This window comes from Strigops habroptila, chromosome 18, assembly GCF_004027225.2.
Source record: "Strigops habroptila isolate Jane chromosome 18, bStrHab1.2.pri, whole genome shotgun sequence".
Lineage (NCBI taxonomy): Eukaryota > Metazoa > Chordata > Aves > Psittaciformes > Psittacidae > Strigops > Strigops habroptila.
The window spans coordinates 1,007,728-1,022,570 of record NC_044294.2 but is presented as its reverse complement, the minus strand read 5'-3'; positions in this window follow the sequence as shown (position 1 = coordinate 1,022,570).

Below are 14,843 nucleotides of genomic sequence, written 5' to 3'. Positions count from 1 at the left end.
CAGTTTTCTGTGCTGCAGGAATTTGATCACGTTGTGACTACAGCACTAAGCTGGCAAGGTGACATCTCTCACAAAGATTTTTCCAACAGAATTCATGAGCTAAAAATACATCCGATTGTTTTTGTCTAAGTAGCACAATAGTTCAAACAAAATCCCCACGAGAGAACTCTGCTTTGGTGCAAGTTCAGTGCTTGCCATTTAGAACCTTCCCAATTCCAAGTCAGTGCTGTGGCAGAGCTGACTGCAGAACAATTCTCCCACAGGGAAGTAGAGGACTGTAATTTCTTCACATTAAGTCCATCCTTCTGTTTTTGCTCCCTATCTGTTTGTACACATAGAACTGGAAGTTCTACTATGAACTATTTTAATTACACAGGCCTGTTTGAGCTAGTTCACCCCAACCAGGCATCAGCTTCAAATAAGAAATGAGCCAACTTTTAAGTAAGTTCAGTCCTTTTTTTCTCTGATACTAAAGAAGCTATAGGTATTATATACAAAGTAAATAAACATCATCTATTGCCTTGGCTGGCATGAATGTGACCAAACAAGCTAATCATGTCTAGGGCTACCTCCATCCTTTCTATCTGAAATTAAAGAGAGATCTGACTAAGCAGTTTGTGGTAAAGCCACTGCTCCTTATTCACAGGGCCTTAATGTTTTGGGTTAAGTTTCCAAGTATCACCTTTTGTAGCGAAAGACTTTCCAGGTTGACAGATATATGTCATACAAAAGAGCAGGCATAAAACCAGATCAGTATTTCTAGAAACACTCCCCCAAGTGCTTCACCCCACCCAAAGCTCTGTTTGAAATAAAACAACTCAGGTCTCTACGGGTTTTTTTGCTCTGTACTCTTCATATACAGGATACGTACGTTGTAGCACAACCCTGGGATCTGTCGTGAATCATCTGGAAGGTGATGCTTGCAAGGCATTTGGTATAATAATGCTGAATATTAAGACAGATAATGTCCAGAATTTAATGTATTAGCAGGGTTCAGCTTCCCAATAGATCCGTGGTCAGCCTGATACAGAAAGAGCCAGGCAGCTGTCGTCATCTGTGGGAAGGATTTTAGAGTGAGGCTTGATGTGATCTTTGCTGTACAGCCAAAGCCAAAAGCAGAGCGCAGAGCTGAAAAACAAGAACTGAGTCCTAAGGCCTTTCTCTTCTGCTCATTAAGGTACACAAGGCAAGTAATTAAAGACCTTTAGTGCCTCTAATCAGATCTGGGTTTATTCAGAAGGCACTGAACACCAGGCAAAGGGTCTAGACTCAAAGTCAGTACTTCTGCAAGACTTGCAGAGCCTCCTGGCACCAGCAGCACAGCCGAGATGGGTGCAGCCAGCCGGAACACCCGCAGCATCGCATCTGCCACAGGGCATGGGCCGGTCACACACGGAGCCAGGGCTGTTCCCAGCAGCTATAAGATGTTGTGTAACACAGACTTGTGGGTTCAGGGTCACAGACTTGTTTGGAGGAAAATATTTGGAAGTCGAATTCCAAAAGCCACTGGAGGATAAGTAGCTTTGGTTTGATTTTTAAATCACAGGGACCTGTCTAATCACGCTGCCATCGATAGTCAACTATTTTCTTTCCTGCTATGCATACTCTGCAGCGCACAATACTAGCTGGAGGGGTAGGAGAAAGTCATAGCAAGACAGTGATAAATCAATCCCCCTCCATATTCAATAACACTTACTAGAAAAAGCACATTTAAAAACTCTTAATTATTCCAGAACAGATTAATACCTAATCATAACCTTATATTTATGCAACACCATTCATCCCAAAGTGCTTTACAGTGACAAACAGTTAAGAATTCTTTTACCACTGAACTGCAGCCAGCTCCAGGATGCAAAGCAGCTGCCAAATAGACAGCGTGCTGCAAGGACCAGGGTAAGCATCAGTCCATAATGAAATTCCATATGTGATCTCTATCAGTACAAACTGATATGCTGATTACCAAGGGAGGTTCAACTTGAAAGACACTCTTCTTACACAGCCTGGAATGCAGTTCATCCACTCCAAGCCAGATGACAGATGGGTCACCTCTCCTAGGACAGAACCTGGAGTCCCTGGGTTTGAATCTGAGGAAGAGTCCTATGGTAAGAGACAGAAATTACCACGGTGGCTTTTAGTTTCTGCTCTTCTCTCTGGCCTGCAAGAGCTGGCATGCTTTTTAAAGTCAAGTTAGATGGTCATTTATTATAAATCACCCAATTACTTTGTCATGAGAGGTCATTATTGCATATTTTATTATGTTTGCAGACCGTGTGGTTTCTGAAAGCATACCCCAAGGAACAGTGCACGTCCCAAGTAAACAGCCTTTGTGTGCTATTATTTGGATTAAGGGAGTGTCTATGGGCCAGTGTAGTATAACTATGGGTGCCTATTGTGCAAGAAACTACGAGCACAGCGACCTGTAGGTTCAGAGAGCTCGCACTGTAAATGCGGCAGTCAAGGGACGGTGAGGGAACAGCACCAGTGGCTTGATCAGAGGCAAAGCCCCAACTGTGTAAGCCTGAAAAAGAGACTCTTTAGTTCCAAGATCACAAGAGAGAACCGAGCTGTGCCTGTTCCTGCAGCCATGCATCACTTCTTCCCATTCCAACAGGCATTTGCAAGTCTATGAATAGACTCAGCTCTTCCAGCACACATACTCGATCATCTCATACTTAAAGCAAGGATCCTTCTCTGTGCCAGTGTTTCTGGAGTTCTACTGCATTATTAGGTTTTCCTCTTGCTCTAGCACACAACGTGGATATCGCCTCTAGCCCAATACCCATAAAAAGCCTACAAAGAAAACAGGTTATTCCAAACCTGCGTAAATACAGCATTCAGAGAACTGAGAGATGTGCTCTTCAATGTATGCGCTATACAAGAATGACAGGAGAGAAAAGCAGGATGCCTGGCTTGAACATCTGTGAAATTAGCTCCAAGTTGTTGATGCACCACCCAACATTCCCTCTTCTCATCAGGAATATCAACTATGCTGCTCCCTGAAAAAGCATCAGCATTTCCAAGCAGCTCTTAGCCAGGGGGACATTTGAGGTGCTTTGCTGTCTGCAGTGTCTCCTGTCATCTTGCATGTGTGACACAAGCTTAAAGCGAGCCTGCACTCTATTGATTTCTCATTAGAAAGCATGCCTCACATTTTGGACAGCAATGAAGGGCGAAAAAAGCCACCAAAACAGGGAACAAAGCTGGTCAAATAGAAGCCAAACAAAATCTCTAGTGCTTCACTTCTTATGTCATCTGAACGCTGACAGCTTGATGTCTCTGGGTAATGCCACACAAGGGAAATTAGCACCATAGCACTCTTCAGCGCTGCCATCTGCATGTCAGCGTCTGTAGAAATGTGTGCAGGCAGTTCCAAAGCAAGGCTGATAAAGAAGACTTGATCTTTTGCATTGCTCTGACTACGCTGATTTCCTGGAGGAAAGTGCTAATTAAAAATAACCCAGTATCGCTCCGGCGTAGCTGCAGCCACACTTGGATTCATCCCTGCTGTGCCATGGCAGAAGCTTATTAGTTCATCCCACTCTAGCATATGGCCTCTTTTGGAATAGGAAATTTCCACTAACAGAAGAGACAATGTTGGAAATGCAGGTGTTTGGGGACTCTAACTTGCATGGGAACATAAAACCAAAGGGAAACAGGTCCAGCCTCTGATGGTTCCATACACAAAGGCAAACTAATAAGAACTAAAGTAGTAGGGAAAACATCACCTGATTTTGCCTCTTCCTATTGTCTATCTGCCTCTCAGAGCCAATGCCAGGCTCCAGCAACAGACTGCCCAGATAAGCAGAGGGTTTTCAGGCCCAAAGGACATTGAGGAAACTGGGAATACAAAGCTCACGCCCTCTTTGTCCACACCATTAGAAGGCTTTGTCAGAAGCTGTTCTTTTATTACCAATTTGTCTTCATTTTAAGAAGGAGAAGTACACATTTAATTCTGAGACCAGCAAAGCTTCAACAGGCATGAAGCTGGTCTGTTATTGCTGCTAAACTCACAGAACATGCCCAGAAAGCTTTTCTCAGCAGACATTGGCAATGGAAGAGCTACAGGATAGGGTGCAGAAAGCTGCTTCAGATGAGAGGAGCGCCAGGTCTCATCGCAGGTGTTGCAAGCAGACTTTGGCCTATATTAAAAACACACTTCTAGTGTGAAGCTAGAGATCCAAAACCACTTGAAGACAGCATAGATAGGCTCTATGCCCAAACCAGGACTGAGAATGCACCTTCAAACCCCATGTATTCAAGCAAAACTGTGTGTTAGGCTGCTAGACCTAAAATCTATCAATTTTCAATTGCAGATGTTTGAGGTGCTTTAGAGCTCCACTTGCTGTGGCCAATGCACTTCTTCTCTTGATTCATCACCCAAACTGCACCCAGAGAGAGAAGCAGATGGGTTTAGAGCACCAGAATACTAAAGCTGCAATAGTTTCCTCCCAGAGTGGTCAAAGCCAACACAGTCAGAGAGTTATTTGGTTAAAAATGCAGATGGACTAACAGAGGGTCACATTGGAGGGAAGGTTGTGAAAGCTCCCGCAGTGTCACCCCACATCCACTCAGATGGCAATGAACGCCTAAAATGCTTGGAAAAAATTAAGCAATCTGCTCTTGTGCAAAGACCCAGCATAAGACTTTCCGCAGTGTCTCTCTGCTTCTTACTGGACCCCAGTTTGGAAGCAAATGTTACTCTGTCAAGTGAATTTTACTCTGCTCCAAATTTATCCCCAAGTCCAAATGACTTTCTTTGCAGCTTGGAATTTAAAATTCAGATCAATACATTTTCCCATCTCTTCTGCAGCATTCAGCAGTGTCACGAAGTGTGTATTCAGCAGAATATGTCCAATTCCTTTCATTCCAGTCCTTCTGGGAAATCAAAGTTTAAAAACTGCTTAAAAGCACCTGGCATTGGCCACTATAAGAAACCTTTTGCCTTATTACCTGGCTCCCCACTTTTATTGGATACAAACATGCCAGTGATGCATGAACTTGGATTGCTCCTTACATTTCTGCCACTCGGATGGCACCAAGCAACGCTCAGCAAATGGAGCAGCACTTGCTGCAAGTCAACCATGAAAATCATAGGACTTAACAACAGGCAGCTTTGGGGCAGTGGCTTTGATAACAACCTGCCACTCTTCCTGCATCACTTGAGCCTCTTCTTGCTCTTGCCAGCAGGTTCAAAATGTGTGCGCTGATGGCTGTGGCATTAATTGTAGTGTACATTGCCAGACCTGACAGCAACCAGCATCGCTTCCCCCTCCCAGCGCCTTGCTGGTGTGTTTAAGGCAGTCACATCGCATCGTACGCTATAATGGCCAGCAAGAGATGCCAGGTGGATCCAAGCCTGCTCTTTTCCAAAGCCCAAGGGAAAGCAGTGCTGTTATCCCCACGCGCTGTCCCTGGTAATAACTCTGATTTTGTAGTCTCAGTGTTCTCCCTGGCCTCCCAGGAGAGATCAAAGACAGCTATGTTTGGGTGTGTGCATGCACATACATGCACGGAGAAGACATTAATTATGGTCTGAAAACCTCTCTGCTACAAAAAGAACTGGTTCCCCTCTTTGTCACTTACCTCTCCCCCACAAAAACTCACACTGGCCCAGTTTACTCCTAGAAAACCAGCTTGGATTGCAAATGACCTAGAGAGAAGAGACATCAACCAAGTGTATCTTGGCTCAAAAACATGCGCTTTGAAGAGCAGAAACTCCACACCAACGCAGGCTTTGATGCCACAGCACAGAGACAGTGACTGCTTCTTAACCTTCCCTGCTCAGCAATCACTACACAGGAGTCTATCACCCCATGGAAGGAAGGGGAGATGTTTATGGCTGCTTCACTGGGTGGCCAATTCCACAGACACTGCTCATAGTATGATTGGAGAAAGATCAGGAAAAGGCAATCTTCCCTTTGGTGACTTGCTTACAGAAAACGGAACAGTGCTGGAATTCTCAGGTGGTGCCACAGGACCTTCAGCTTGGATCACAAATCCAAACCGTGCCTAGTACAAGTTAGGGAGAAGCATACATTCAGCTAGAAAGATGAAGGAGAACACCCTCCTGGTGGGATCACAGCCTGACCAGAGGAGAGTTGTTGGGGCCACAGGAGCCACCAACAGCCAAAGCCAACCCAGGATACTCCCTGTGCTGCCAAATTTCACAGCACAGACACCTCCTCCACTGCCACACCATGTGCTCAGGCTGTTGATCAGGACACAGACCAACATCAAAACTGATCTTGTCTCTTTTGCTCCTGCAAAGGAGGCTGCTGTTGGCAAGACGTGGCCTCAGAGGGGTGTAACGAAGCAGTGGGAGGGAAGGTGCAAAGTACAGGTTGAGTCGGGTGAACCTGTGAATCCATCCAACCTGCGAGGTCTGCACACACCTTCCCAAACCGACCCCAGGCACTGCACCACTTGGAATGTGCTCAGGGGAAAAAGGTGTATAAAAAGCTGAGCGGACTCACCCTTTCTCTCGCTGGAGAGGTGGGGAGGCTGGCTCCCTACCAAGCGATGTCTGGGCACGCCAATCCGAGCAAGAGATGGGCCTGTTGCTCCGCTCGAGCAGGCTGCTGGTCCCTCTAACCCACATGCATCCCTTTGCCCTGGCTACTGCCTCAGGACAACTGTCTCTATTCTACAGCACATGAATACCCCCGTATCTTGTCAGACAGGGCTTCCAGAGCTCTAAGAACATATCCAAACCCTGTTACAAGTCAAGCAGGAACATTTCTGCCTCCTCTATTACCTTCCAAATCCTTCATAACACAGAAAACCCAACTCCTTCCTCTTCCCACCTCCAAACACAACCCAGTAATGGTTTCATGCTAAAACCCAACTGTTTCATGCTTGACAAACTGGCTTGCTTTCTTTTTTCTGGTGTAAATTGCTGCTAGCCTGTTGTGCCCCCAAAACCCCTTCCTCAGCCCCACCATACCCAGCCATACCCCAGAACCCCTCTTGCGTTCTCATGGTGTTGCTGTACGCTGGAGGTGACAGTTATAGTTTGTCATCCTGTTGAAGTTACTACTGGAAAAGCATCAACATAAGGTTACCACTGCCCCAAATCGCGCCCCACACATCAGATGCCTTCTCCAGCTGGTGGACAGGTCAACTGTGTCTCTTTCAAACCAAGGAAGAGGTTGAAGCACACAGATAAGCAGGGCTGGGGGTGGTACAGTACAGCCCATGCATGGGCATGTCCCATAGTGATGAGGGAGTCTTCCAGCCCTGGGTATCAGCAGAGGAGCTGTCATTAGGTCACAGCATAGAAGACACTGGCATGGCAGGGGGGTCAGAACTAGATGATCTTAAGGTCCTTTCCAACCCTGACTATTCTATTATTCTATGATTCTATTATGCTCAACAAATTTGCAGTAAGAGAGATAACAGAAAATCCAACTGCATTTATAACTCAAGTCAGTTGTAACGGCAGGAAGGTTCCTCAACACAACACAAAGTATTTCATTCCCTGATAATAGAGTGAAATGGAGATATCAGGGACAAGCAAGAGCTCACTATCAATGGAAACAGAGAAAGGGACACTGATATTTTAAGGCATTCACCTTTAGGTTATAAGCTGCTTATCTCAGGCTGCTGCATATGTGGTCTCCTTGGGAACCGAGTCAGACAATAAATCAGATGTGCCAACATTTATCAGAAGCTCCAAGTGGCCAAAACCATCAGCTCCCCGAAGCAGGAATGCCAAATGGGTTTTGCAAGCCTGGAGTCACTCTGGAGGCATGCAGCAGGGGGAAGGAATGCCGCTGTTAGACTCCAAAGAAACATTGCTGATATTCCTGTTCCTCATTGCTGGATCCTCCTGGAGCCAGGGGCTGTGTCAGAAGCTTCAGAGGAAGGCAAGAAGAGGAAAATCAACCCTGCATTGTGCAGGCACGGTTAATGTGCACATCGAGACAAGGTCTGCGTGTGATGTGCCCAGTCAGCCACAGAAATAACCCTCCCCACTGCCCTCAGTTAGAAGCATGTTAGAGATTATTCTTCTCTTAGTCTGAACAGGGGTCAAAAAGGCAATGTATGGATAGAGTGGTGGTAGGAATAAATACACCTTGAGGAAAGGCACCAAGATCAGTGTATGAATCATGGAATGGTTTGGTTTGAAGGTACCTTAAAGCTCATCCAGCAGGGACACCTTCCACTAGCCCAGGTTGCTCCAAGCCCCTGTGTCCAACCTGGCCTTGAACACTTATTCTCTGACTATTCCCTCACTGCAATGCTCCTGCCAGACACAAGGAAAACATCCAGACATTTCACATGTCGAACACAACAAATCACACCCAAATCTCGCTTTTAAACTGGTGAAAACGTCCCAACCAGTTCCAAAATGTTTTGCTGCTTATGTGTAACCGAAAGAATTCTATGGCAGCGTGCACGGGGCAAGGATTTTGGCCAGGAATTAACCAGTGGGAAGGCAACAGCCACAGCATTGCTTGGCAAGTCCCATGTGTCCTGAAATCCCGAGTCCCGGTGACAACAGGTATGCTGCAGAGGGGGGGTGATTCCAACACTGACCCGTGCACTGGTAGCAGAGGTTTTGGGGTGACTGGGTGCAATCAGTGCCAACGTCTGCCCAGCGGCGTTTGCGGCCCCAAAGGGGGAAGTGTCACCGTTCCCCCTGAGCACTGCGGGGTGACTCAAGCAGTGCGTGTCTTTTAAAAGGGATTAAGGCAAACGGGAGCCGAGACACCTCTCCCTGCCCGGGCGGCTCCAGCCCCGTTCCACACCACGGCCTCCGCCGCCTGCGAACGGGCTAATGCCCGCCCGGGGCTGAGCCCCAAAGCCTCCGGTCCCGGCTGCGGCACTGCCCGAACCCCCGAACACCGCCCGGCCGCGCCCCGCCGCAGCCGGAGCCACGGCGCCACCTGCCGGAGCACGGCGGCAGTGCGCCCGCCCCAGCCCCGGAGGCAATCCCAGACCGGTTTGGGTTGAAGGGACCTGAAAGCTCCTCCAGCTCCAACCCCCTGCCACGGGCAGGGACACCTTCCACTAGAGCAGGTTGCTCCAAGCCCCGTCCAAAATGCTGCACAGAAGAGATCCTTAATGCTTCAGCCCTTTGCCACGAACACGGCGTCTCCAGAGACCCCACATGTTCAGATTGAGAAGCTCAAAGGTGAAATCAGGACCCACTCTCTATCCCAATGCAGGGCCAGCTGACACCTCTCAGCACACCCCAGAATGTCTCAGCACCCTCAAACACCTCAGACTGAAACAAGTTCATGTTTTACACCAGTCAGCCCCACAACAGCAGAATCATTGAGCTGCTTCACTTCAATTTCCTCCATTAACCACCAGCCTGCCTGAAATGAGGCAAACCCAAGCAAATGAGGTGAAGAATGAGGTTTTCAGAGGAGGCAGAGTCAGATCCCCCATCATTAACACTTATGCGGTTTTTAAGCATTTCCCAACACTCTCATTGCAGTTCTCTCTCTCTGGTGACAGACTTTGCTGCTGCTTCACTTGTTTCCACGCTGAAGTCCAAGACACAACAACAATAAAATCCTCCATTTAATCTAGCACAGCCTCCCAGCAGTACACACTTTGTAGGAACTTATTAACCAGCTCCCAGCTTGTTCCCTGCATAATCAGTTTGCACTTCAAAGCCTCCACCAGCAGACAGAGCTAAATGATGGTGTTACATTCACTCATGTATAAAATCAATTAGTTTGGGGGGCAGGACGGTGGATATTGGTTGTCAGAAGTTGGGATAGTAATTGAATGGGGTCGCCCAGGGTTCTGGGGACCTTTGTAACTCCCCAGGCAATACCTCGTGCTCTTCTCTCCTGCTGCAGTGCCAGAGCTGCTCTGCTCTCCATCCGGGCGACAGCAGCAAAGACATGCAGCAAGATGTACCCCGAGAGGTTATCAGTGCAGCTGAGGGTTTGCCTGGCTGCTGGGATGGGCTGCTGGGATTCTGTTACACACAGATCACCAGGAGGGAAAACAGCATCTGGCTCATCACCCGCTGAAGCAGCAGGCACAGGTCACACCAGGGAACTGTCCCTTTCCCCCTGCAGCTCTGGTTTCCCCTTGGACTAATCCTTCCCCAATTAGCTTTGGAGGACTCCAGCATTAATTGAATTACACTGAAGTCTCACCGTGGAAGCAAACAATTGAAGAGACCCTGGAGCCACAAGGCACCAGGGGCAGGTTCAAGCCTCCCTGCTTCGCTTGGCTAAACACGAGGGGTTTAGCGCTGATGTTCACGTCTCATCTTAATCCAACAGTTAGCTGCAAATCTGCTGCCCGCGGAGTGGCTGCGCTTGCTCTCACCTTGGTGTGACAGGCACAATGCTCTGCTAAGCCTTGGGGTGGGATTTGGTGCTCTGAACAGATATGAATGATCTGCAAGGAAAGCCAACAGCTCGCTGGGTTATGGTCCCAAACTCCTGCCAGGATCAGCAGTGATAGACAAGCAAAAGCTCTTTAGATGTAACCAGACGCAGACTATCTACTAAACACAAGCAAATACAGGGCTTTGAAAGACTCAGGGCAGAAACACACACACAAATCCCTGTCTAATTTGGAAACAGGACTACGATCAGAGCATGGTCTCTCTCAGTTTTCTTTGTATTGCCAAACAAAACCCCATAAAACCTCAAACAACCAACGCATGGAGAAACAAGATTCTCTCCCTCCCTCCCACCTTAAACAGGCTCTGAGACTCCCCACGCTTGCCTAACCCAGCGTGGGAGCTCCCCAGAAGGCAGGATGCAGAACAGATGTAGTTTTGTCGCCGCTACAGCAACACCCATATTCTCATACAGAAACCCTAAAGTAAAATCACTGGTTGATGCTTGACCTGCATGTTAATTTGGTTCACTTTCTAGACAACAGCAGCTTGGTGAGACAGGGAGATAATGTAAAGGCCAGTGAAGAAACCCATTGATTTCAGCCTGTGGTTTCGCTACCAGCAGGCTCTCACTACAGGCTGTGATTTGCTTGTGTGATGAAGTGATAATCCATTACAGCCAAAAATACTGGTCCACAGATCATCTGAATTACAAGTGATAAAACTATTCATTTGGCAGGTTCCAAAATGTCACTATTCTGAAACGTGGGGCAACATTTCCCACTTACAGCAGCTCTAAAGTACATCCCTGTGGCCTTTCAAATCTGTCATGCAAATGCATGTGAAAATAGCTTTTCAGAGATGCTTTGGCAATTAGCACTGTACATGCAGGGAAGAGTCAGAGACAAAGCCATTGTCTGCTCACATTAACCAATATTCACACCAACCAGACTGCCACAGACTAACCCAACCTTCGACTGAAATAATCCCTTCATGATCTGCCTGAAAAATCAGTTTTATTCCTGCCACAGCTTTCACCTTCCTTTGCCATTATCAGGTACTTCGAGGCACCAAGCCAGTTACTTCTTGCAATCAGTTTCTGAGGAGGGGCAGAATCATTTCTACTCCATGGTGCTTGAATATCTTATTGGGCAATCAGCTTGAAGGGAAACAAGTTGGGTTTATAAGAGCTCTAGATCATTGCCTTTACCATCAAAGCAACCAACCCTTCTCAATCCCAACTGCTGTCTCCCCAGAGCAGCTCTGGTCAGCTTCAGAAATCTTCCTACTCCGCAGGCCAGAAATACCCATTTCTTCACAAGAACCCAAAATGAATCAGAGATTGAACTTCAGGGTAAAGAAGAAGTAAAGGTTGAGCTGCAGAAGAATACTCAGATGTTTACCCCTGGAAGGTTTAAACCAGATTTCCCATGGAGCTGAATAATCCCCCAAACACAGGGACATAAACCTGAGTTAGGTGACAAACACACCCACTCATAACACCAACATTAGTGGGCATAACCCTAAATCCCCACTGCAATAAGTGGCCATTCGATGTCCCAGATGCTGAGGAGCAGCGTCCATGGGGTCTTCAAACCCATCCAGTGCAGAGCAGGGGGAGCAGAGCTCAACGCCTGTGCTGCAGGGTGCAGAACACATCCCTCAGAGCCAGTAACAGGCCTGGGCTGCCTGATCTGACCTCGCCAGCAGGCAGCACATTATGTGCAGCCGTTGTACTTTATCACCTTCTCCTCGGCCACCCCACATCAGGAGGGGATTAAACAGCATTAACTGCCTCCCCAAAGGCTCCCACCCCTGCCAGGAACAGAGACAAGAGCAGTTGGAGGATTAACTCCTCTTGTCCTAACCAAAGGACAAAGAGGTGGTGGCTGGGTGTTAATAAAGGGCTTGTGCAAGCCCTCGGAGCTGGTGCCTGATTCCAAACAGGAGCTGGAAGCGTCCCCATCCTTGGGAAGAGTGGGTCGGTGTGCAGGGAAGGGCTCTCTGATGGGGTGTCACCTCTCACCAAACCCACTGCTGTTGTCCAAAGGGCTGAAGCTGCATCTCCCAGTTCACACCAGGGAATTCTGCTCCCCTGGGTCACAACCAGAACAGGCCTGGGGCAGCATCTCCTGTGGCATGCAGAGCTGTGGTGCTCTCCTGGGACCTCCGTTGGTGATGAAGCACAGACACCAGAGAATCAGCAAGGAACTGCCAAACAAAGCCAGCATCCTGGTGTTACAACTCCATCAACACCACGAGGATGTTCTGCCCACAGCCATTTAATTAGGAGAAGCAGCATATTTAGAGCACAGCTTTCTGCTTCGGTTGCAGAAAGGAGGAGGCAGACCATTAGAGCTGTTTCCTAGGAGATTTTCACACACTAGGGTGGGGGGGAAACCCAACCCACTTTTCATGCAAGCTGAAGGCAGTAATTCCACTGGCGCTTCTTATCTGTTAAGCACGTCGAGCTAAACTACAAGTGAAACTACAGTAATGTGCTTCATTTGGCTTATTTTGTCCTATTGTTCCGACACACAAAGGAAAGAAGTTGCTGAAACAGCTCAAGAGAAGCAGCGTGTCTAATAGTAGTGCTTCCAGTGAGCAAGTCCTGGTGCTGTGAACTTGTCTCTCAGCATCTTAAAGCCCCTTTGCTTGACAGTTCAAGAGCTGTCAGGGCGATAACATCAGGGTGATAACATCAGGGCAGTGTTTTAACTAAATGAGATGAGTTGCCCTCAGTGGGAAGAGGTCTCACCAAGCCACAGAGTCCAAGTAAGATTCCCTGTATTTGGGCATAACTTGGGCCTGACTCTCAAACAGGCAAGAACGGCCTTTAATCATGCAGCCTTGACCTTTGCTTTAGCAGGGATAGTATAGACCAGTGCAGCCTTTTCCCTATGATTTATCCTTTCCTAATACCTTGTCCTGACCCAGCTGCTCCTTTCCTTTCATAACCCTGATTGATGCCCCTCTTACCTGGAAGGCAATGGGGGCTCTGAATAGCTGCAGCATTTCCAGCAGGTGAGGAGGAGAACAGTGGACAAAGCAGAGCCGAGGTCATGGAAAGGTTCTTGTTCACATCCCCCCTGAGACCTGCAATTAAATGTACATTAAATGCTGCACTCTGCTTTGTCTGCACCAAAGGGGGGCAGTAGCTGCCCCCCATGGCAGACCCAGGGATGCCTCCAGCATCCCTGCACCCAGCGAGACTGTCACAACCCCAGTTTCAACTGGAGGTGCTGGAAGGTGACTGGGCTGATGTGGCTGTAGATGCTGATGCCCAGAGCAGCCCAAGCATCCGCTGTGTGCCATGGGCTGCCCATGGGTGCCAGCTCTACCACACTTGGGACTGGAGCCTGGGAATGACCCATGTGAACAACACAAGCAAGGGGTTTATGAAAAATAACACAAACCATCTCATCTCTATAGGCTACAGGGCCTGAAACCCCGCGCACAGATCACACCTGCACTGTACAGAGCAAAATACAGGCCCTAAAGAAAGGACCTTTCCCAGCCTGGCCATGGTGTCACGGCTGCCTTGGTGGGACTTCTGACCCAGGTGGGTTCTCCTGCCCAGCAACTTGTCTGTCTGTCCCCAGCAGAGCTGACAGACATACATCTCCCCCAGGCAGCCTGTCAGGAGAAGACAAGGAAAAGCCATTTGTTTCCAGCCTTGAAATGTAACGTTGGGGTTGTTTATTATTGGTTTTAAGGTTGTAAATGCTCTGCCTGAGCCTGGTTTTCAAATGTTAATGATGAGAACAGCAAAAGGAGGTGAGGGAGTGGGGAAGGAAATTGAAGCATTTCACAGCTTCTGAAGTCTTTAAACATCCCTGGGCTGTACAAGGAAGCCAACAGGGAGAACGTGAGGATGATAATCAAGTAATCTGCTGTCTCTAAGATGCCTGTAGCTTCAATTTTCCCTCTGGCAGTTGCCTCTGCTTAAGCAGACTGTTTCCACACATACGGGTGAAATGAAAAGCCACAGTGAAACAACAAGGAAAAAGTAAACTAATAGAGTTATTAGCTTCAATAAAACCCCAGGACTGGATCTATTTTATCCAACAGCAACCTTCCAGTGCTCTTCACCAGCCTGCAAAGTATTCCTGGATCACCGTGCAGGGAGGAGAGGCTGCTCCAAACCCACCGGTACAGGCTGGCTTGTCTCTGTAGGGTCTAAGGGGGGGACATGTGCTTCTGCAGATGGTTTTGGAAGCCTCAGGGTGTTTGGGTGGGCAGAGCTGTCCCCAAAGGGCAGAGGCACCAGGAGCAGCACAGAGGATGAAGGAAGCGATGCTCTGCAGGGCTGGGTCCAACTCACAGCATGTATGCAGCCCCCCAGATTTAGGTTCAAGGCAATGTTTTTAAGCAGTGATATTTCAAAGTTCAGTTCTCTAATGCAGCGCTCTCAGCTGCTGTTATCCTGCTTGTTTTACAGCTTCACGTGGATTTTCCAGTCAAATCAAACCTGCTTGTTCTGCCCAGCAGTGTCCCCACCAGCCACCGCTCTGGGGCACTTGCCATG